The sequence below is a fragment of the Protopterus annectens genome, chromosome 2.part0 (genome assembly GCF_019279795.1).
Source record: "Protopterus annectens isolate FY-2018-M chromosome 2.part0, PAN1.0, whole genome shotgun sequence".
Taxonomy (NCBI): domain Eukaryota; kingdom Metazoa; phylum Chordata; order Ceratodontiformes; family Protopteridae; genus Protopterus; species Protopterus annectens.
The window spans coordinates 438,056,910-438,081,439 of record NC_056728.1 but is presented as its reverse complement, the minus strand read 5'-3'; the positions used below and the strand labels follow the sequence as shown (position 1 = coordinate 438,081,439).

The following is a 24,530-nucleotide window of genomic DNA, read 5'->3' as shown; positions in this document are numbered from 1 at the left end:
GAACAAGGAAAGGGATTCTACTTCAGACTATTCCTAGTTCCAAGAAAGGAAAAAAGTTGGAGACCTATTCTCGACCTGCCCACCTTAAATACATACATCATTGTCCCAAAATTCAAAATGCTGACCCTACAGCAACTTCTTCCCATGCTGGGCAAGGAGTGTTGGCTGGTAACTCTAGATCTCAAGGAGGCATACCTGCACGTCCCCATCCGACCAATCTGCAGAAGATACCTCAGATTTCTTGCAGGATCAGAGCATTATCAATTCTCAGCATTGCCCTTTGGCTTATCTACTGCCCAGAGTATTCACAAAATGCCTGGCATCAGTAATCGCCACTGCAGACTACAGGGAATTCAAATTTACCCATACCTGGACGACTGCCTGCTACAAGGGGACAACAAAAGCAAGCTGACAACAGATTTACAAAGGGTCATTTACTTGCTACAAGCACTGGGATACACAGTCAATTTACAAAAATCAAGGCTGATACCATCCCAAACAAGGACATTCTTGGGCTGAATTGGACACAGTAAAACAAATGGCATTCCTAACTGCAGAAAACAAAAGAACTCCCTCTTTACTTCTTGGCACTAACAAAACAGAACAAGTTAACAGCAAGAAAAGTACTGCAGGCCTTGGGCTTCATGGCATCATGCATAATCTTGGTCCCACTTGCCAGACTACATATGAGAAAACTACAGTGGTACCTAAAGAATTTATGGTCCCAACACAGACACAGCCTAGAAACAGAAATTCCACTAATTCCATGCTTAAAACAGGAGTTCCTATGGTGGGCTCAAGCATGCCAGTCAAACCCAGGACTACCCTTTCGCAGATGTCAAGCAAGCCAGACCATCACAACAGACGCTTCAGACCTAGGATGGGGGGCCCACATGCTGGACAAATGCGTGCAAGGATTGTGGACGCAGGATCAACTTCACCTGCACATCAACCTAAAAGAAATGCTGGCAGTAAAACTGGCAATCCAAAAGTTCAGACCATTTCTCAAAGAGGGCCAGTTGATGATAAGGACAGACAACACCACAGTCATGTGGTATATCAACAAACAGGGAGGCACTCATTCATACCCCCTATGCAGAATGACTTTGGAGCTGTGGAACCTGGCACTCAGCTGCAACATCCAGTTACAGGCAATATTTGTACCGGGAAAAGAAAATACTCTAGCAGACATATTAAGCAGAACCACATCGGATGCCCACGAATGGATGCTACACCCGGACATCTTCAAGACCATCTCAAAGAAATGGGGAATGCCTCAAATAGACCTATTCGCTTCCCCTCTCAATCACCAGCTCAAAAAATTCTGCACAAGGACATTCCACCCACTAGCATGGAATGTGGATTCGCTCTCCTTCAGCTGGAAAGGCCTAACAGCATATGCATTCCCACCTCTTCCCTTGATACACAAGGTATTACTAAAAATCAAGGAAGAACGTCCAAGGATAATCCTGATAGCTCCAAACTGGCCAAGACAACACTGGTACCCACTGCTGAGGAGCATGTCTCGGAACAAAATGTGGCCAATACCCCTGATGCCTTTGATGTTAACTCAGAACAACTACAGCATCATGCATTCAAACCTAAAAACGTTGCAACTGACTGCATGGAACATCACATAGCAGCAGCTAATCCAGAACTTTCCCAAAGAGTTAAAGACATTATTCTTGAAGCCCGCAGACCTTCAACAAGAAGGAACTATGCAGGAAAATGGAAAAGGTTTGTCATTTGGAGTACTGAAAGAGGAAAAGATGTGTCAAACATAGATATGCCTAACATTCTGGAGTATCTGGCCGAACTTCTACATTCAGGCCTGTCCTACTCCTCCATCAAGATACATGCATCAGCTATATCAGCAGAATACAGCTTTGATCCACCTGTTTTTCACACCCTTTACTCAGGCAGTTCCTCAGAGGAATCAAGAATGTAAAACCTCCAAGGAAACCACCATTGCCAGCTTGGGACTTGAACTTTGTGCTAGAAAAGTTGACACTATCACCCTTTGAACCAGCAGCAGCAGCAGACCTACAGCATCTATCGTGGAAAACGGCCTTCCTACTGGCAATAACCTCAGCCAGGAGGGTTTCTGAACTTCAGGCCCTAATGGCGGTACAACCCTTCCTAATCTTTCACCAAGATAGAGTGTCCATGAGGACTAATCCTACATTTATGCCTAAGGTGGTATCCAGAGTGTCTTTAAACCAGGCAATCCACCTACCTACCTTCTTTCCCAACCCACAAAACAGAGGGAAAGAATACTGCATACCTTGGATGTACATAGACAGCTACGCTACTACTTGGACAGAACAAAAGTAGCAGAAAACTGACCAGCTTTTTGTAGCCTATGCAACAGGAAGGAAGGAAAAGCTATTTCCAAACAGACAATCTCCAAATGGATAGGAAATTGCATACGATTCTGTTACTCCTTCCATGGAAAACCAATTCCACAGAACATAAGACCTCATTCTACAAGGGCAACAGCCACTACCACAGCCTTCTTACGAGGAGTGGCAACCAAAGACATTATTGAGGCGGCTACTTGGACCTCCGTGCATACATTTGCCAAGCATTATAATTTGCCTCTATATTCCAGATCCCGAGCAGGGTTTGCCACTGCTGTACTGCAAGGGATCCTAAACACACCATAATCTAGTTTTTCCTCCTCCCTAGTTGGCTATGGTATTCTACCCAGTTGTTATGACTGCAGATGCATCCATGAAGGACATAGTACAGTTTTGTACCTACCATAAATGTAGATGTCCGAACTGGATAGCATCTGCAGTCAGGATTACCCTCCCTCCTTCCCTCTGTGGTACTCCTAGGGTGTTTACCCTCCTAATAGCTAGCTGGTGGGGGAGTCTTTATGGTGTATTTGTTTGTATATATGTACATACATGCTTATTTTTGTGTTTACCTCTATCTTTTTGGAAACATTGGCATTTATCCAAATTTTAGCCTGCAAGAGGGCTACTGGCATCTGGGGCAAGAAACACTGAGGAAAATGGCGTCGGCTGATGCCTTTATACCCGAAGACCAACAGAGATGACGTCGGGTGAAGTGCGACATCAGCCGAAGCCGGACCCGGACTTTGGAATCCGGCCGACTGAAGGGCTGCCTGACGACAGGACAACCCAGTTGTTATGACTGCAGATGCTATCCAGTTCGGACATCTACATTTATGGTAGGTACAAAACTGTACTTTATGAAACTTTATTAATAGTGCATTTGAATCTGTATCTGTGACGTACTTGGTTTAATATAGTTGTCGCATGTACAAAGAAGTTAATTTACCAATTTAATTCCAGAACATCTGTAGTGTAATGTAGTGTATGCGACAAAAAATTAAATGGATGTTGTTTACAATATATTATACCATGATCCCCCCAAAACGTGCACGCTGATTGGCCAGCGTGCCCGTTGTAAATCGAGTTATACTAATGGAAAAAGGTCCGTGCCCGGACTTTTTCCATTAGTAAACTCGCTTTTTAAACATTGTCTCGCTATGTTAAATGGGTTTAACATAGAGACAGCTTTAAAATAAGCAACGGAGATCTCCGTTGCTTATTTTAAACTGTCTCGCTATGTTAAACCCATTTAACATAGCGAGGCAGTGTTTAAAAAAGAAGCAATGGAGAAAGCAAGATCTCCGTTGCTTTTTTGAGTCTCGCTATATTGAGTTTAACATAGCGAGACAGTTTTAAAATAAGCAACGGAGATGTCCGCTGCTTATTTTAAAACTGTCTCGCCATGTTAAACTCATTTAACATAGCGAGACTAAAAAAGCAACGGAGATCTTGCTTTCTCCGCTGTTGCTGCTCATTAACTCTGATGTACCGCGCAGGCGCCAGTACATCAGAACTGCCGATGTCAGACATCTGCGGAAGGGCAGTAAACAGGCATTATACTATGCCATTATTTAAGAAAAGTAACAGTTTCTTTCTTAAATAATGTCATGAATAGCAATAACCCATTCTGGTGGTAATGCTAACTTCCACGGTTGGTTTTGTTTACGGCTTCGCCTCGGGACCAAACCACGCCAACCGTGAGTAAATTTAGCATTACCCACACCCAGGCGTGGGTTATTGCTATATTATAATAGACTAAGCTAGTAGCTGTTCATAAGTGCCACTGTTAAAACCATCTCAGACTTACTGAGTCTAGAAATGACATCTCAAGTTTTGTTTCAGGTTACTTAGCAAAGTCTTGTAGTTTTAACTATGTGGTTATAAATAGCTCCTAATGCATTTCATCTGACATCATATTTTCCCTGTAATTATCCAAAAGTTTACATATGTAAAACTTAGTAAGGTCTGAGAGTACTTCAGTAGCTTCTATTATGATTTATGAAATGTAGGCAAAAAACGGATATTCACAGAAAAACAGCAAACGGACTTTCACAGAAAAACAGCAAGTTCTTCAATCAGTCATAGCTGCTTCTGTTAATCCTAGTCCCAGTAGTATATGGCTGAAGGGTGTCATCAGCTCAGATACATGATATTTTGTCTCACCTTTTCATGTCTAGTTTTGCATAATGTTTAGCCAGACATAGATGAGTAGGCTGTCCATTCATTTTATTCTTTGCAAGGTGTGGAATTTATCCTGGCAAACAAAAGATGCAAAGGCAGAAACCATCCCTGGCTGAGATGCTTTTGTACATCACTGGTCAGTATTAGAAGAGTAACTTTCAAGTCGTAGTCTTCCTACAAGTTGCATTTAAAATACCTTATAAATATGGATACCATGAAATAGCCTAGTCATAACACCATGCAAGTGTTTTTTTTCAAATACATGGAACCATATTTTTGTGTTAATTTAACAGTGCCATAGCAATACACTATATCTGTCTTGCTTACAGTGCAGAAGGTGCAGAATTCAAATATTATAGCAATAACCTATGGCTGGGTGTGAATAATGCTGGATTTTACTCATGGTTGGTGTGGTGTGTTCATGAGAGCAAAGTTAGAGTGACCAAACAAAGCCAACAGTGGGTAAATCAGTATTACCCAAACCCAGTCATGGGTTATTGCTATTATACAATGACATTATTTAAGAAAAAAATACTTATTTTTCTTAAAAATGTCCGTGTATAATGGTGGTGTGGTATCCTTCTACTTTACTTATGTATCCAAGGACTTTCTTGATGTACTGCGTTTGTGTATGGGACTTTTTCTCCCAGGCTTACACAGTGCAGCAGTGCTTTGGAAAGGAAGATCTTCTTTGCTCCTTTTTTATATAAGTTTGTTTGTTTCTTTCGGCTTTTCCCGGTTAGGGGTCGCCACAGCGGAACTCCGGTCCGCTAATGATTGCCAGTAGATTTTTACGTACCGACTTGCCAGGCCTGACGCACAACCTTCAACGAAGGTACGCCCATTCACGCATGTCTCCACACAGAAGACGCTCTAGCTGAGAATTGAACGGCACAATGTCTTGCTGTGAGGCGACAACGCTACCGCAGCACCACCACCGCAGTCCCAACGGTTGAAATTTAGACACTTTAGAGGAATGAGAGAGACAAGATGGAGAAAATACAAGGTAAATCAGGTACATTTCTTTAGTTTTGAATAACATGCCTGATTTTCTTAGTATTTCTCCATATTGTCTCCCTTGTACCTCCGGACTGTCCAGATGTCTAATTTTATTATTATTATTTTTTTTAATGGTGAAGAAAACTTAAAAAGTTATAGCATATAGCAGTGGAAGAAAGTCTGGTCGACTGGACTTTTTTCCATTGGTATATGCTCGATTTACAATGGACACGCTGGTTGGGCTGACCAATTAGTGTGCTCATTTTTGAATGTTATTGGCCAGCCATTGTATAATACACATTTTACAAACTCACAACTTAACAGAAGTCTTACATGCATTTAAAGTTTATAGCTAGAATTTGTTTAAAATCATATTGTTGTGAGGCTTCTACCTTTGACAAATAGTTCAGCATAGTTTCTTATTATAGGAGAGACCTTTTCAGACAATTGACAAAAACGAACAGCTCGCAGGTAATTGAAATAATTCATTGTTGTTTGGAAATGGATATCTTCATTGCAGTGTGAGCCTGAAACTCTTTGATACTATACTTAAAGGCAGCTTTAGGTTCTTTGTCTCCTGAAATACCATGAAATTGACATGTCAGTGATACTGACATAACGCTGATACCTTTTATTATTCATTACAGTGTGGTTAGCAGTGGTTTGTTATTAGGAATTTCCATTTATCAGTTCGGATATGTAACACAGCAAGCCCATATTAATCACTGTGCTTCTGCACTTGGTGCAGTAGTCAGCTAAAATGCAAGGTTTTAGCTTTTAGAAATTAATTTTGTTGAATATTGTTGCTATTACATTTATGTGTTTTTTCATTAGCGGTTATACCACACAGAGATCCTGTTGATAGGATTGCTTCAGAAATCAACCCGCAGATAGTACACTAGACACTGCATCTGGCTAGTTTTGGAAACACAGTATACATGTTGTTTTTATATTTACTGAAGAAATCTCACTCCCTACCACATAAAGCCTTTATGCTGTCCTGGGAATACTGTGCTGTGCAGTGCAGTCTTGTAGATTCTGCTGGTTTTGTTCAGTCTTCTGCTTTTAGTCTTGTCTGTCAGCCCTCTCCGATTCTGCAGAACACCATGTCTCATAAAAGTTATGATTTTCTGATAAATCACTGAGGGTTGCAGTTATTCAGCATTGTTCAAGAAATCAGTTTTATGCAAGACCTTTTGTTCTGTTAAATTTTTAAAATAAATTACAGTACTACTTAAAAACTGTCCCTGATTTTTGGTGTTTATCCACTGTCCTTTTTTTCCAGAATTCCTCAGCAGATAAGTTGATGGGTATGTTTTTGGCCCTCATTCTGCTGATAATCCTTTTTTATGGTCAACATTAATGGTGATCTTGCTGTGCTACTGGCTTCTTTTTAAACTCTGAGGTGACTGGAGCCAAAGAAAGCCCTGGCTAGCATGGATGTTGCATATGTCAGTTAGCTAATTGGTGACATCTATTTTGCAGCTTAGGGGTGGTGCTCCTTGTTGGAAACTGCTCACGTGAATGTGCTGTGTGTGGAGAAGACTGATGTTGAAAACAAAAATAAATTATTTTTTTTTTCAATAATTTTTATTTTTACATTAATAAATGTCACAACTAAAAACTGTCTTACAACATGACTATATATATATATATATATATATATATATATATATATATATATGTTATACATTGATGTCAAATACCACAGGATATAGGTCGTACAATATATCTATTTACACTATGTACATAGATGCTTTCACTGTTAGTTCCACAGTTATATAGACAATATATACATTCATAATATCCAAGTTATTATTTAATATCTGAACTTGTATGTGTTCTTTGGTTCCATTATAGTGTATTTCTAAGTTGCTGTGTGATGAATTATGCTAATATGATATTAAAGGTTTGTTCCCAAATATCTCTGGATTTCATGTTTTTGTTTCTTTTATCTATTACTATTTTGTAAGCTAAAAGGTGTTGTATAGCTACTTGTTTAAAACCCTCCCAAGAGATATTTATTGTATCTAGCCATAACCCTCCCAAGAGATATTTATTGTATCTAGCCATTTAAAATCTATATACAGTTTCATTAGTAGGAAAATTGTTAAAAGTGTATTTGCTTGTTTTCTTGGTATGTTGGGTGGGAGAATGTGTAATACAGTGAATTCCCAAGTTAATGTTGATGTTTGATAACCTGTTTTTTGTAATTGTACCTTGAGAGCGTTCCAGAGTTTATAGACACATTTACAGCTCCAAAATACATGGATTAAGTCAGCTATCTGGTCCTTATAGTGTGGGCAGAAAGGTGATTTTGATGTGTTAAATTTCTGTAGGATTGCAGGTGTAAAATAAGCATTATTATTGATCACGAGCTGAGTGTTTGCTAACTTTTTGAGGGGTATAATCTTCAGTGTTAGATTGATTGCCTGGCTTATTTACTCATCATCTATGGATGGTTTAATTTTTCTCCAGTAGTTAGAGAAGAGGAGGTCTTTCTGGTATTTGATTTCATTTATCATTTTATATGAATTAGTAATAGTTTTCTTTGTTGTGATAATAGTTTTCCAAAACCTGCTACAAGTTTCTATGTCACTATTGGTCATAGTAACATTTTGGAGGTAACTGGAACACAGTTCTTTGATTTGTCTTAGGATTATTATATGTGATTTAGGGAGGTTTAAGTTGGTCCTCATTTCTTGTATTGAACAGTTAAGGTAGGGATAAATATCTTGGATTGTTTTATCTTTCAGTCTGGGAAAAGGGACTAAGTCCAGCATCTTATTGTTTATTTTTAAATTTGGGTTTTTATGAAGGGGTTGCAGTATTGTCATGGCTTGTCTAAGGTTCAAGAATTGAAAAAGTTTTTGCCCTAAGTTGATAGAATGTTTTAAGGGCTCTATAATGTTATAAGTTTTTATTTCTTTCTGCTTCAGGAATGGAAGTGCTTTGGGACTGAAACCTAGAGCTTTAATATATCCATGATAGGTTGTCACCCAAAGAGGAGACCAATTTTCTATTGACTGGTTATGTTCAGCTATTCTTAATATTCTGTTAGTGTTAATGATCGAGTAGTACATTTTAAAATCTGGTAGATTTAGTCCTCCTTTGCTTTTTGGGAGTGTTAATTTTGGATAGGAGATTCTGTTTTTTTTTTTTGGGTTCCCATATAAATTTTGCTAGGAAGGTATGAATTTGTTTGAAGAATTTGTTATGTATTGTTGTCTGTGATGTCATGAATATATACATTAGTCTAGGTAAAATGTTCATTTTGATTACTGATACTTTGGCCAAGAATGTTAGTTTTAGGTTGTTCCATCTTTTACAGTCTTGCATTATATTTTGCCATTTAAGATTTACATTGTGTTGGTAGAAGTCTTTGTTATTCTGGAAAAAGGTGATTCCCAGATATTTTTTTTCTTCTTTTATTTTTATTGTGTTTAACAATGGTATTAGTGAGATGAGTTTGGGTGTTTTTAGGGGGAAAATATTAGTTTTATTGAGGTTTAGTTTGTAGTTAGACATAGTCGTGAAATGCGCAATTGCAGCTATTATATTGTTTATATCTGAATTTGGTATAGTGCAGTATATGTTCACATCATCCGCAAATGCAGTGAGGTATATTTTGAAGTTGTGTATTGATGGAGGATTGTGGTATGTATTTTGTTTAATGTATAGAAAGAGTGGTTCTAGGTATAGGTTAAACAGGAAAGGTGATAATGGGCATCCTTGTCTTGTTCCATTTTTTATTAGGATCCTATTTGACCAAGTTTTATTTATATATAGAGATGTGTATGGGTTACTATAGAGAGTTTGGATGATCTGAATGAAGTTATTGGGTATATTAAAGTAGGGTAGTGTTTGGAGTAAGAATTCTAGATTAACCCTATCAAATGCCTTGTGGGCATCCACTACCATTGTGTAGATGTTGATATTGTATTGGTTAGCATAGGATATTAGTGCATCTAATGTTAATGTATTGTCACTAGTCTGTCTATGTGGTGTAAAACCGTATTGTTCTGAGGAAATAATTTTCTCTATCAGATTTTTCATTCTGTTTGCACGTATAGAGGTAAATATTTTAGTATCTATATTTAAGAGGGATGGTGTACCTTCGTTGAAGGTTGTGTGTCAGGGCTGGTAACTCGGCACGTAAAAATCAACTACCAATCATTAGCGGACCGGAGTTCCGCTGTGGCGACCCCTAACCGGGAAAAGCCGAAAGACACAACAACAACAATTTAAGAGGGAGATGGGTCTGTAGCTGTCTGGGTTTTTGGGGTCTGTGTGTTCTTTTAATATAAAGATGGTTTTAGAGGCATTAAAGTGGATATCATTTATTTTATGGTTTATTATGTAATTCAGTGTATAGTATAGTAGTTTGGCTATCGAGGGGGAAAATGCTTTGTAAAATTCTGATGCGAGTCCATCCGGACCAGGAGCCTTATGCGCGTTTAAGTGTTTGATTGTTGTAATAATTTCACTGATGGATATCGGTTCAGTTAGTTTTTTTTGTTGGTCTAAATTGAGTTTAGGGAATTTCAGTTTTTAAAGGAAAAGAGTTCTATCTTCCTTTGAGGTTTGTAGTATTTGTGCTCCATATATTTGAGAGTATATTTGTTCAAATGTTTTAATAATGTCTTCATTTTTTGTGTAGTTTTTTTCTCTGTAGTTTATTTCTGATATATTGGAGGCATTTTTGTGTTGGGAGATCATTCTGGTCAGAGCTCTAGATGGTATTTGAGCTTCTTCTGCGTAAGTGGCTAACATTCTGGCTTCATAAAAAGATAGGTTCCTGGTTTCTAACATATATAGATCCCTTTGCAGTTGTAAAATTTCTGCTTCTGTTTGGTTCTTAGGGTTATTTATTAGTTCTTTTTCAAGATGCTCTATTTTCCCTTTCAGTATATGCTCCTCTTTCAGTTGTATTTTTTTTTATAGTATGCTGCTTTTTTGATAAACAGTCCTCTAATTTGTGCTTTGGTTGCAGCCCATTCTGTGTCAGTTGGTACTTGGGAGTTAGTGATATTTGTAAGAGCTATTTTTAGTATTGCTTCTGTTTCTTTTATTACATCCATTTTGGAAAGTAAATTAGAGTTTAATGACCAATTATGACCCCTATTCTCTAAATATATATTTTTGTCCCAGTTAATGTTCAGTGTGATTTTGGAGTGATCTGAAAATAACCTGGTATGTATAGTTATTGTTGGGTCCATGTTAATGAATATGTCAAGAGATTAAGAAGAAGTCTATCCTTCACATTTTGTGGCATTGTGAATAGAATGTGAATTTCCCTGTTTTATCTGCACTGTTTCCATATTTAAAAGGGTCATATAGTTAGAAATCTTGTTTGAGTTCATTAAGGGCTAATGTGGCTTGTTCATTATGTGATTTGGTCAGATTAGATTTATCCTTTTCTGGGTTTTGATATGTGTTCCAGTCACCTCCAATCACTAGGTAGTGATCTTTAAATTGGTTTAAGGTTGGGTATAATGACATAAAAAAGTGATGTTGGTTATTACAGGGTGCGTAAACATTAAGTACCATTATAGGTTTTGGTATTGTAGGACTACTAAATGTTATGTAACACCATCTTCCCTCCTTGTCAGCTTTGGTTTTAAGTATTTTTTCCTTAAATTGTTTTTTAATTATTATGGCAGCCCCAGCACTGTTTATTTTCCCCTCTGAAGCTATAATTTGACTTATCCATTTCTTTCTGCTAATTTCTGCCCATTGCTCTGCAGTCAAGTGTGTTTCTTGTATTAGTAAGAGGTTGGCTGTGGTTTTTAATGTAAGGTGTAAGAATAGTTTTCTTTTCTTCTTGTTTTGGAGCCCTTTAACATTCCATGATTCTATTTCCCACATTTATTTATTAGGTGTATTCTGTAGATATGCCATGTATATTAGTTTTGTTTTGTTATCTTTGTATGTGTTACTGTGTGATGGTTTAGGAAAGCATCTATTTATCCCCGTCTCTGTGCCTAACCACTATATCCCTGGACCAGGAATAATCAGGGGGGAGGATGAAGGTTCGTTATATGGTTTACCTTTACGTCTAATCTTGGAATGTGTTTTCTTTTTAGATATAGATTTAACCCATATTATCCCCCCTGTATTACTATAAACAATGTGGACAAAGCTGAACAAACTAGTTCCCTCAACAAACACTGCTACTTAATATCCCTAGCCTCTTCCAACATATTATTTATACAATTATGGTATTGCATGTAAGGTACAGCATGTATTGTTTTTGTCTTGTGACTAATTCTTTCTAATAGTATTTTTAAAACAGCATATTAATATACATTCCTCCGGAAATTATAGCAATATATGTACCATAGTAACATTGTTAAACAATCAATCTTATCATTTTTACATTTTTCTTTCATTTGATTTCTTTTTCCTCCCCTTTATTTATTCAGATTTTGGCCTTCTTTGGCCCCTGTAATATTTTTCCACATCAATCTGTGTGGGTTGTAAAATATATACTTGGCACCTATTTATCAGAGGTAGGAAGTATAGAGGGAGACAAAAAAAAAAAAAAAACAGCTTAGCCAAACAGTCCTTCTGCTATAGTTAACATATTAAGGCTATATTTACATTATCCCAAGATTGTTAGTTTATTTTACTATTTTCCTGAGATTACTTCTCTCCAGGATCTTTTAACACATTTCTAGTATTTACATAAAACATTTAACATTTTTTTTTTCCTTTTTTCCCCAATATTAATCTATGAGCTAGCCTGTTTCTGACAGTTTATTTCTTGCCTATTATTTAAGGCTGGATTTTCATTCACCTACACAGTGTACTGTTTTAGTGAATGGTTCAGTTCAACAGTACCTTATTTCTTCAAGGTTTTGCTTGCAGGTTGGTTGACATCTATGGTGCAGCTTTCTTCTTTTAGCTGGTGCAGATCAATTGTCATTTTTCAGGCAGTAAAATCTTTTGGAGCTTGCTGAAATCCATTTTGTCTGACTGTTCTTAATGGAGTCCTCAAAATCGTAGGGGGACTGAATTTGCAGACCAATGTCCCAGAAGGAGGCTCCTTCCTATATTCGCGCATCGGAAACGGCAGTTGATTTTTGGTTCCTACCCAGGCTGTACTTCCTTTTCATGTGTTCCTCATAGCTCACATCATGGATTTAAGGGCCTAGACAGCAAGGGGAAGCTTTCAGAGTTGGATCCCAGCTAGAGTGCTCGTGAATGGGGTCGTTTATCGTTTTTTGTGGATTTATTTCACTTCTGAAGGTGGAATTTGCTTGAAAACGGCCAGGAATGTCTCTTTTGCCTCTTTGTGGTTAGTGACCATGTATTTAACCTCTGATGTAGAAGATTAACTGATTTGGATATTTCATCTGGAATTTTATTTTTTTCTATTAGGAACCTGCAGTATGGAGATATTAGTTGTCTTGCTTGTCTTATTTGTATTGGGAGGTCTTGACCAAAGGAGATTTTATTATTATTCTAGGTGAGTGTGCCTTTTTTTGTTTGCTGCCAGTATGATTTTATTTACATCTTGGAGGTCTTGGTTTCAGTGGTGTTTGCGTTTCCCTCAGGGCTCTGTGGGCTCTCTCTATTGTTATTTGCTGCATTTCTTCAGGTTCCTCTAGCAGAGAATTTATTATTTGCTTGATTGTTGGTATTAGATTGTTATGAAGTACAGTTTCAGGTATTCCTCTGATGATGAGAGATCTTGCTTCCAGGTCTGTTATTTTTGCTTGTAAGTTTTGTATTTCTTTGTCATGGGCATCAGTTCTTTGAGAAATAGAGTCTATTTTTATTTCATTTTCTATTATTTTGGACTCAGATTTTTCCATTCTGGATATTATTTGGCTGAATGAGTCACCAAAGGTTTGGAATTGTAATGTCCTTTATTGCTTGCTGGATAGGTAATAAGGCAGATTTTTATGTCTTCCAGATTAGCTGGCTGGTCTGATTTGGATTTATTTGTAGTTTTAGAGCTGTCAGTTTTAGTTGTCTTTTGTCTTTTTGAAGTTGTGTCTCTCTCAGGTGAGGCTAGTACTGAGAATTTGGTCTTAGTTATTGTTGTTTCCATATTATTTTCCTCTTTTGACATCTTGCTGTATAATGTTTTACCAATCTTGCAGTCAGATGCAGGGCCTTAGTAGCACATGTCTTGAGCTGTTATTCAGAAATCTTAGTTAATCCTGCTGTTTCTGAGCTGAATCTGTCACTTTTTCTTCCTCTTTTGTTTGCTGGATGATATTAGCAGTAAATATCTACAGTTATTTCTGTATTATTAATTTTGCGTTGCCTTCTGGGTTTGTTTTAATCTAGGGTATATCGGAGACCTAGGTGATAGCAGTGCTCACAGAACAGCGGCCATTTTGAACTCCAGCAAAAAGAAATTTTGATAAAACAATTTTCAGCCATGTGGCAGCATTTAATGGTGCTAAGAGACTGCGTAATAAAAGGATCTTTCTTAAGTTGCTGTTTTTACTGTCTGTATATAAATGAAGGTATCTTAAAATTAGATAAGAGATTCTTAATGCATTTTTCAAAGAATGATACTGGGATGGTTATCTATAAAAGATTTGTCTACTGTGCTTCTAGTTTCAAAGACAAAGGAGCACTTACTAATAATTTTAATAGAAAAAAATCAAATAAAAAATTTGAATGTCATGTTTTATGCCACAATATTTAAAAAAATAAATATTACATTTGTAAAGAAATATACATTATCTGTATGACAGGGATGTTAGTAATGCTGTATGTATTTGTAATTTTTATATTTGTATTTTTTATTTATTATTCTGATAACTGCAAGATGCAGTTTTATTTTAAACCGATTGTTTTCAAATGTTTCTTTTCTCAGTTTCTGTTGACCATTCTGATCTGAATTTGACACTGCCTGCAAATGTCAGTAGTACCTCTGTATTGATTCCAGATTTTCTGGAATAAAATTTATGTCAAGACTGATCGAGTCTCTTAGCCTTATAAATTGCATTGAATGAGTAAATAACTTGCTAAGAAAAGGAGATATGGCATTGTCAACCATGTGCAGATGTATGCAAACAGTTTTAAAAGAACAGAAAATGTGATTTTTTTTATAAAGAATTATTTGTAAGAATTAAGTTGTGATTTCTTAAGAACTCACTGCTAATAGGATTCAGCTGTGTACTGAGTTTGTCAGTCAGAAAAGCAAAAAATAAATAAACAAATAAAATAAAACAAAAGACAAATGTATATGTTTGCTGTGAATACATTGGGGAAAAAATCAGAGTAACTAAATGGCTGCGGAGGCCTACGGGAGAGGCCAAGCAAAAATTTTCTAGCAAATTTCTTAGAAAAATATTTAATGACCCTTGGTTGTAAAATGCTCGTAGGTGGTGATTTCATTTAGAAAGAAGTGTCAAAGTTATTTCCATGTAATTGTGAAAACCTACATTTGTTGCCTATATACAAACAACCATATGCCAGCCCACCCTCTGAGAATCGTGTGTAAAACTTTTGAGAATAGGACAGCAGGATACAAAATGCACCTGAGATTGCTGTTATATCCTTAGACTTAAGTACAAAGAATTTTTTAATATGACCACCCTTCTCCCATGTTGCCTCCCTCACTATGGGATTTTTGTTAACAGCATTTTCCAGTAACAGAACACTTAATTTTCTAGACAAATGCATTGATATTAGCTGCTGATGTACAAGCAACTCAGTTTTGATATATTCTAAACAGAAGTCATATATGAAGTCTTAATGGAAACCAGTTTAGGATGTAACTTGCCAGACTGGTGCACTGTTGTGCTCATTGATGCCTGTCCGTAGAGTGTCGTAAACCTAAAACAAATTTTATTGGACAATGAATGTGGGCATTCATTTAAAACTGTTCTTAGGCTGTTCTTTTTGGTCAGAAGCAAAGCTGCGTGTTGAATTTAAGATCGACATTTTCCTGAGCGAACATTTCAAATACTGGAAAGCATAACTTTCATATAAAATAATAGTTTTATAGAAGTACAACATATTTGTGTTTTGTGTGTGAGAAAAATGAAAATGCTTATGGTTACTGCAAACTAAATGTAAATATAGTTAAAGGGATGCTGTGATATTATAATCTTAAAGTACCAGTTTGAACACTAAAACATGGGTTGTTCTTAAATATAACAAACACTAGTTCCATTCAGCTCCTTTTGCACACTGACTACCTATGCAGAGCATGTCCCTTCTTGTATGGCATACCTCGTTCAACTGAGAAGAAGTTACATAAATTACCCACAAATAAAACATATGATAGCTTTTTATACAAATATACACACACACACACACACACACACACACACACACACACACACACACACACACACACACACACACTCTGCCCCAGCAACCCGGCGTTTTACTGTGATCAAAATCCAACATTGGACAGTCAGTTTTGTAAACAGCCTGCATCCTCACTTTCCTAATATCTAAATCTTTGAGTTTTAACTGTGATCAAAATGAAAGAAGTAATAATAAACTCTGTAAAACTCTGTAATGCATTTCAACTTGTTGCTCTCAGTTAAATGCACTGTCCCTCTCTGACAAGCCAAATCAGTATTTTGACAATGATAAAGTAAAGCATGAAGTCCTCTGGTTTCACATACAGACGACCTCCACAGTTCACCTAAAAGATACCCACTCTCTAGATGTGTATATCTTTTTTATTTAGTTGTGATTAAAGTGAAAGAAATAATGGTCACAATAATATACTTCAGCGTATTGCTCTCAGAAACACACAGTGCCGCTCATTGACAAGCCATATCAGTGACTATTTAACAATGTTCAAATAATAATCCTTTGCTTCACACACAGCCATCCTCTTCTTTTCCCACTCTCAAATTAACCTCATTCTAAATTTTGTCCCACAGATTTGACTATGATTGACAATAAGGAAATAACGGCTAAAGTGATGTTTCATTTTATTGCTGCCATGCTCTCAGCATTGTCTCTCCCTGGCAAGGCATAGTGACAGTCATTTAACAATTGCTATTTGTTTTCATATACAAGTCAGTATCCTTACCTCCCTCCTTAAAAAGAAAGATGATGTGACTGTTTGCACTCAGGTTGTTTGACCATATTTACTCTGTAAGAAATAATAGCCACAGTAATGTATTTAATCTTATTGTTGTCAAAAAATGCACTGCCTGTCTGTGAGAAGGCATGTCAGCAGTGGTAATTGCCTTTTGTTTTCATGCACAATCTGCCTTGCCACATCCCACACCCAAAATAAACAGATTATTGCTGTTCATGTCTCCAGTAATGACTTAGGACACCTTTCAGAAACAGCATTATTTGCTTGTTACTGGGCCTCCCACATCAAATATCAATTAAAGTTATGAAAAATAAATAAGGGTAATTTATTAGAATGTTGGCTATGGGCATTGTGTACGTTTAATAGATTTAGCTGGTGGTATGCCAGTATTTTTATTATTTTATAGATACCTAAGAGAGAGTAGTCCTTAAAGAATGGCTTTCATCACAGATTGCTGCACATAAGCAATGACAGTGGCTGCTCTTACTCCACATTCTAACAGGGCATGAATTGGCTAGCTGTGATCTGTTGCTGTTTGAGAGGAAGGGAGTGAGATGTCATGGTGATAGATAGCTTTACTTTCTAGTGGAGTTTTTTTTTTTTGTAGTCTTTAACTTCATAGTACCAGCCCAGCTGTTTAGTGGTGGTAAATGTTAAGGGGTTAAATATGCCCACACAACAGATCACTAAACCTGGCAGGACAAGCAGATGAGTGGATTGGTTAGTTTTAAAATATTACCAATGTCTGATTAATACTTGGAGGGCTATGTTTTTATTTGGATATACTGTGACCCTGATTCTTATTGTAGGTTAATCATAACAAGCTGATGTACTGTGGAGCACACAACTGAGCTAGCAATGCAATAGGCCAAAAGACTGGTTTGGAATTTACATTGCTGGTACATTAATACAATTATCAGAACTGCTGTTCTGTGTGTGATTGAGTTAAGGAGCTCAAAAAGTGTAGGGATATTGTAACCTAGGTTGCTAATTTTGCCTCCTTCAACCACCACATAGTGGCAGTAGTCAGAAAATCCTTCCGTTTAGCATAACGTATGTCAAAATACATATCCAGTTCAGAAGTTATCGTCCCTTTGTGTGCAGCCCTAGTAAGAACAATTATCGAGTACAACTTCCCTTCAAGATGTAACTTTCTAAACATAATAAGCAAATGCAAAAGGCCCACATGGGTTCCTAACCAAGAAGAATGGTTAGCTAAAGTCCCTCTGTTATCAGGAATGGCTTGAAACACAGTCTTTACTCAGTTTCTTATACAGTCATGCAGAGTGACCTATGCCTTATATTCCACACCACTGGGGATATTGTACTCCTTGATTTCCTATATCTTCATAAGTCAAATAGCTCCCTAATACATGAATTAGGGGCTTAAATCTCCACCAGCACATAAGTAAAGCACACTAACAGATTTTCCCTGCAAATTAAGTGACACCCTAATGTCCTTCATATTAAACTGCATGATTGGATGGGTATCCATAAATTTACATTGGAACTGACCTGCTTTGCCCTTCCTAAAGGGGGGCAGAATGAGAATGTGTGTTGGCAAGGCATGAATGGCCTTGTATTTTCTATGATCCTATGAACTTTTTATTAGTGTTTCTGTTTTGCTTGTGATACATGTGAAAAGCTGTACTGTTAAATATTTGTGGACATGCTGCTTTATTATCTTGCCTTGAGAGGGCTTGGTTTGCATTTTTCTTCATTATAGCTTCCCAGATTTTGCTGGGGATTAGTCTTGAAGTACAGCAGTATTTCTAGGGCCCTTGGTAATTACTGAATATTTTTTCTTGCAGTACAGCAGATAGTATAAAATCATTTTATACACTCACCTTAAAGGAATTGAGGTTGCCAAGAAATAGCCAGGCATCTTGTCATAATTTGAACTGTTGGACAAAGTGAACAGGCTGAAGTTATGGCTGAACTAGGTTTATAGACTGTATTAGCAGCTACTTTGTGAATTCTGTCAGTTTGTCAGGTGCTACCTGTCCACAGCTGACAAGAGTGAGCTAGAGACCACTCCATCTTAAATGCCTAGGATGGAGCAAATATCTGGTTTGCAGTTTCTGATTTTCTTTACCAAGTGAAGCTTCAGCAGGCCAGATTAGCTTTGTTGTTCATACATGTACCTTCAGTTTTATGAAGTGTATGCTAACTTAGTATCAAGCTGTTCATGCCTTCAAATTGTTAGTGTTTTTCATTTCTTCGAGAAAAATAGGCAGAGTAACGCACCTGACTGCGTGTTTAGGAGTCCATCGTTGAAGTGTTTTACCCTACAAGTTCTCCTTATAGTAATGGAAAGTGTTAATAGACTTAAAGGGGTGCGGCTGTAAGCAGTGCACTGACAGGCAGACTGATGCAGAATTTGCAAATATTTAAAGTCTTTTAAACAAAAACAGGTACAGAGTGCCAGCTAGCCTGTTTGATAATGACCACATTTGTTTGCATATTCTGTACCGTTGCTTCATTTCCTAGGACGATTTATGCATTTGCTGTTTAGATCTGCTTTTTATCATTCCTTCCTCTTTCTTGCTTCATTTTTACATATGATGAGTAGTAGACTAGTTTGCAAGCAGAAACTGAACAGCATTTTTGTAGGCCTGTGTTTTTCATATCTCTGCCTTTGCTTCTCCATACCCCTGATAAAAAAACAAAAACAAAACAGAAGAACCAGCTTGTTATGACAGCTACAGCATTATGTCTTGCCAACCAAATGATACCGTAGCATTCTTGCCACCCATCTCATGCATGCATATACTCTCTCACTGTCTTTTTCTCTCTCACACACAAATATATACACTCCTACTGTGCTACTGGTCAGTGTTCTGTGTTGTGCTAGTAGCTCTGGTGTAGGCAGGACCAACCCTGCTTAGTAGTTTTGTCATACAATACTGAAAATGCTGGTGTTTGTGACTCTTCTCTGACATGGCACTCTGCTCCTCCTGTCACTTGCCTGTAAAAACTTAGAGTGCCTTTGAGCTGTTTAGACTAAGAATGTATTGCAGACCACAAAATCTGCAGTCATCTGAATAGTAAGAGAGACTCAGCAGAACAAAATGTTTTGCTAAGGTGTCATTGAACAGAGTTTTACCATCTGTTTAACTTTGCTAGGCCTACCCTGTTGTCTGTCTTCCCTCTTCTCTGGGAGTAACTCTGTTACCATGCACTTTTAACAGTTTACCACCTTGATGAACTACACAATTTTAGTGCTGGCATGTTAATCGCTTCTGCTAAACAGTTGGGAAGGGTTTCTCTAAGTATTGCATGGCATGCATGTTTGTGTGTTGGATAATAATTGTGTATCCTTAATGAGAAGGGATAAGACTTTTAACGGCATACCTTTGCCATGGGGTATTGTCCAGTCAATCAGCAGTAGTATACTGTGACTGCATTTTAGGAAATGTAACAGTTAATTAACGGTGTATACATGGTGAGAGTTGCAAAGGCTGGGTGCAGCCATCAGATCTCACCTCTGCATAGCAAGTACCCCATGCGTTTTATCGTGCAAAAACAAAATTCATTTTTTTATTAAAGGGAAGCTATTCTATAACTGTATTATGTGTGTACCAGTATAGCACAACATGGTGTTCTCTGATCTGAAAATGTATTTATTTTATTTCTTTATCCTTTCTTGAGTGGGTTAGTACTAGGAGGACAGTGGCCTCCTTTCAGGGAAGATCTAAGGCAGTGTTTCTACTACTTAGGGGAATTTGGCCAGGGCATCGGGGACTTCCCTTACTCTTTTCGATAGGTGCTCAAGCAAATGGGATCTCAGTTTAATTTTGTTTTGTCTTATCTGAAGGATGGTATTCATAGGAGTAAAGCACCACCTAATGCTCCACTGGAGTGTCAACAATTTAAAAATAAATGCAGGTATGAGAAGTGGGAAGCACCTAAGGTGAGCATGCTACCTGCTGAGCTGTGTGCACTTTAAAATAGTACAATGTTTCTAGGTATGTTTTACTGCACGACGCCAGGTGTCTTTCTTCATCCACTTGAACGATTTAGAGATCCAACTTAGTACAGCTTTTCCTGTTTTAAGAAATAAAGGCCTTCAACCTGTCTGTTTTCTGCATCAAATGTCTTATTATTTTCCAGTATCTTTACATTCAGTCAGTGTCTCTTGCCATGTTTGCACATTTACTTTTGGTACCAGAAGTTGTAGGGCTCCAGGCCCTGTCCCCACGCACAGCACCTAGAGTTACTCTGTAATACTGTAGTCCAAAGCATCAAACGGCATGACAGGAGGAAGTGTTGCATTCACAAGATGCCATACCTGTGATGAGATATTAAGCTAAAGTACCAACTGCCTCTTATGCTGGTATTTTAGGTGAATATCAAAGATGCAACAGCACCTCTTCAGAAAAGGTAAGGCAGTTAAGAACAAACAACAAAAAATTATAAAGTGTACAAACCAAAGTAAACTACAACACCATATAAACTTTAGCTCTACACGTTAATCTAGAATGTAAATATATTGAATTTACAAACCCTGAAATGAAATCCTGAGTCAAAAAGTTTGGAAACCACACATATATTGAAAACAGCATGATGTCTTCATCTCAAATGGATGAACTAAGTAAAACATCAATTGGTTTGTAAATGATTTTGTTTCCTGGACAGCACAAACACTTTCACATTTATATGACAAATTTAAAATTAATACAATAAACTGAAAAAAGTAAAATGTAATAGAAATGCAAAAATTTCACATAAATGGACAGTTGAATGGTGACAATAAATGATTCCAGTAAGCAATAAAAAAACACATAAAGAAAGAACATATCTCAAGCTATCAATTAAAAGTCAACTCCATGACATGACTTAAAGGGATAAAGATACAGCAAGAATCCGGATGACCTGAGAAATAGGCAACAGTTCTGATGCTGGCAGTTCTGATATAGGAGAATGGGACTGAATGGTGATGGCCTGCCCACTTGTCCTGCAGGGAGATGGTCCAGTCCTTTGCTTTATCAGCACTTACAGGTGGATAGATGCATGACAGACATCAAGAAGAGATTGAAGTATCCACTTGGCACTCCCATGCCATTTGAGGCAGCCTTCATGGGGTGAATACATCAGACAAAATGTAACAGGCCCTCGCAGTGATATGCTTGCGTACACCAGGCATCAGAGGTAGGGGTAGGTCTGCAACAGCAATGATGTGGTTGAGAATAGTTCCACAATGTATGAGACCACAGTGTTGACTGGTGAAACCAAACCTTCAAGCCACCGGGATAAGAGGGGAATCGTGACCTATGGGCCTGCTGAAGAAAAGTGCAGGCAAGGAGAAGAAAAACTCTGTGGCTGCAGTCTCCAGTCAGCCATCACTTTCTGCTAATAATCTCTCTGTGGTTGTTGAGGTAGGGCAAAATAGGGGAAGAAATAGATTTAAGAGGTACAGGAGGACAGAACCAAGCTGATTTCCCTAATCCTATAGTACAGGACCTTTCATGTATTCCACAAACTATGTATATCTGAATAAATGCAAGTGCTTGTTAACTTGATCATACTAGTCAAATGGGTAATTCTTCACCATGTATTGGTTCAAGCTTCACATTAGCTGTATGAGTTAATATATCCTCATATTCTGATTCTAAGATAACTTCATCATTATACAGCGACCCCCCCCCATTAATATTCAAAAACGTGCACGCTGATTGGTCAGCGTGCACGTTGTAAATCAGAGTTATAGTAATGGAAAAAGGTCTGGTCGCCCGGACTTTTTCCATTACTATAACACTTTTTTTACAGCAACGGAGAACGCAAGATCTCCGTTGCTTCACACTGTGTTGCTATGTTAAACGAGTTTAACATAGCGAGACAGTTTGTAAAAAGCAACGGAGATCTTGCTTTCTCCGTTGCTTTTGCGCACAGCTCTGATGTACTGCGTAGGCATATGCATGGCGCAGTACATCAGAACTGCCGCAGAATACCAGACAGCTGCGGAAGGGCAGTAAGGAGGCATTATACAATGCCATTATTTAAGAAAAGTAATTATTTTTTTTCTTAAATAATGTCATTGTATAATAGCAATAACCCACTTCTGGGTGTGGGTAATGCTGGATTTACCCATGGTTGGCTTTGTTTGGTCACTCTGGCTTCGCTCTCGTGACCAAACCACACCAACCGTGGGTAAATCCAGCATTACCCACACTCAAGCGTGGGTTATTGCTATGGTATAATATGGTCACTATTTCACCATATTCTGCATTATCTAGACATTTGCTATAAATGTCATTGCTAATCCTAAAATCACAAGTGCTTGCTTAACTTAACTTATACAGACTCAATAGTAACACAAGCTATTCTACTTTCTTGTTAAATATGATTTTTTTTGATAATACATCTTTATCTATCCACATAATAATCACCACCATCTCTTATGTATATTCATACTACTTCGATTCATTTAAGTTTGCGAAATAATTGGTCACCAGGCATCTAGGCCAAGATTTAGTTTTTCCTCCACAGTATATTAAGTGAATATTCTAACAAACTGAAATGTTAACTTTTTTTATTGTCTCCTGTAAACCATAAAGTTCAATTAGACCCATTGTGTCTTTCAAGCAGTCTTGTTCCAGGAATTGTACTCATAAATGTATATCTATTATTACTCAAGTCTGTATTCCTTTTTCATTGATCTTGTCTCTCTATAATGGTGTCTTTCCTTAACTTGACAGTCCCCATCTCCTCATGCTGGACTTGCATCTGTATTAATTTCAGTGGCAATTATTTTATTTTGATAACTGCTTCATCTGACTTCTCAAAAATTAACATTGCACCAGTCCAAAACACCTTCAGAGTAGCAGTAAGTAAATGTCAGTCTATACTTTGACTTTCTCTGTTTACATTCTGTTATTACAAATTGTAAATGATGTTTCCAAATCACCTCAGCATAATCATGCTTAACATACATAGCTCACTAAGTCACTGGTAATTTCCTGCCATGCTGTGATGACTGTTGGGGGAACCTGTTGCTTTTCATAATATGTCAAAAAAATCTGTATTAGCTCAGGCTTCCCATATTTCACTTTCTGCTTGGATGTTATCAAATGTTTGACCTAAGCAATCCCCAACAAACCTTTTGCAAATGCAAAAGTTTTACATATTTCATCAAATGTATGCTTTCATCTTCTTCCAACACTCAGTCTCAGACTTTGCCTTCTTACCTCATATTGTATTCCAGTCAGTTGGTGCTTCACCTGCTCACTGGGTTTTCCCACCTCAACTAGTTCAGTTCAGATCTCAGCTGGTCCCAATGCTACCTGCGTCTCATGCAGGAACTCAGCATTTTCTACTGCAGTCACTTCAGGTACACCTTGAACAAGGCATTCATAGTTTACAATTTAATCATGATCACAGCAAAACTCCTTTTTCACTTTTGTAACCTTGAACCACATCAGTTAACTCTGAGTTGCACTTGACATTCAGGGGACAGTATGACCACGATGCTTGAGCTACTGAATCACATCATCTTCAAAACAGTGAGATTTGAATACAGCACTCCATTTTTTCCATCAGAAGTCATGAAGTGACACCTTCAGTCATCAATGTACCAAAGCTCATGTTAAATAAGCTACTTTTAGTTTATAAGTTAGCATTTTGCTGTTTGAAAAATGGAGTAACCTGTGGAGACAACCAACTTCACTAAGCGCTGAGAGGCATCTCACTAGGAACAAATTACCTTAAAGTCCTACATAGCTGTTGACCCTCCTGCTTGAAGAAGCTCCTACAGCCTTACTAGAATTGCTTATCCAGTCTCTCTTCTCCATCCTTTCTAACCTCCTCTGATTGATTCTTATAGTTACCGTGCAATATTTTATAAGTTCTACTAATTGTTCCTTTTTAATGGTAGCTTCTCTTCTACAGTCTAATAAAAACTCTACCAGTGTTGGTCTTTCATTTAGGACCCCCTTATTTCTTTCTCTTTGCCT

General features: G+C 37.5%; 1 protein-coding gene across 1 annotated transcript in view; it reads left to right on the top strand.

Annotated features, from left to right (window-relative positions):
* Positions 1-24,530, top strand: part of LOC122793119 (guanine nucleotide-binding protein subunit alpha-14) — a 1,370,299-nt gene that overhangs the window by 533,422 nt on the left and 812,347 nt on the right. The window lies entirely within an intron of this gene.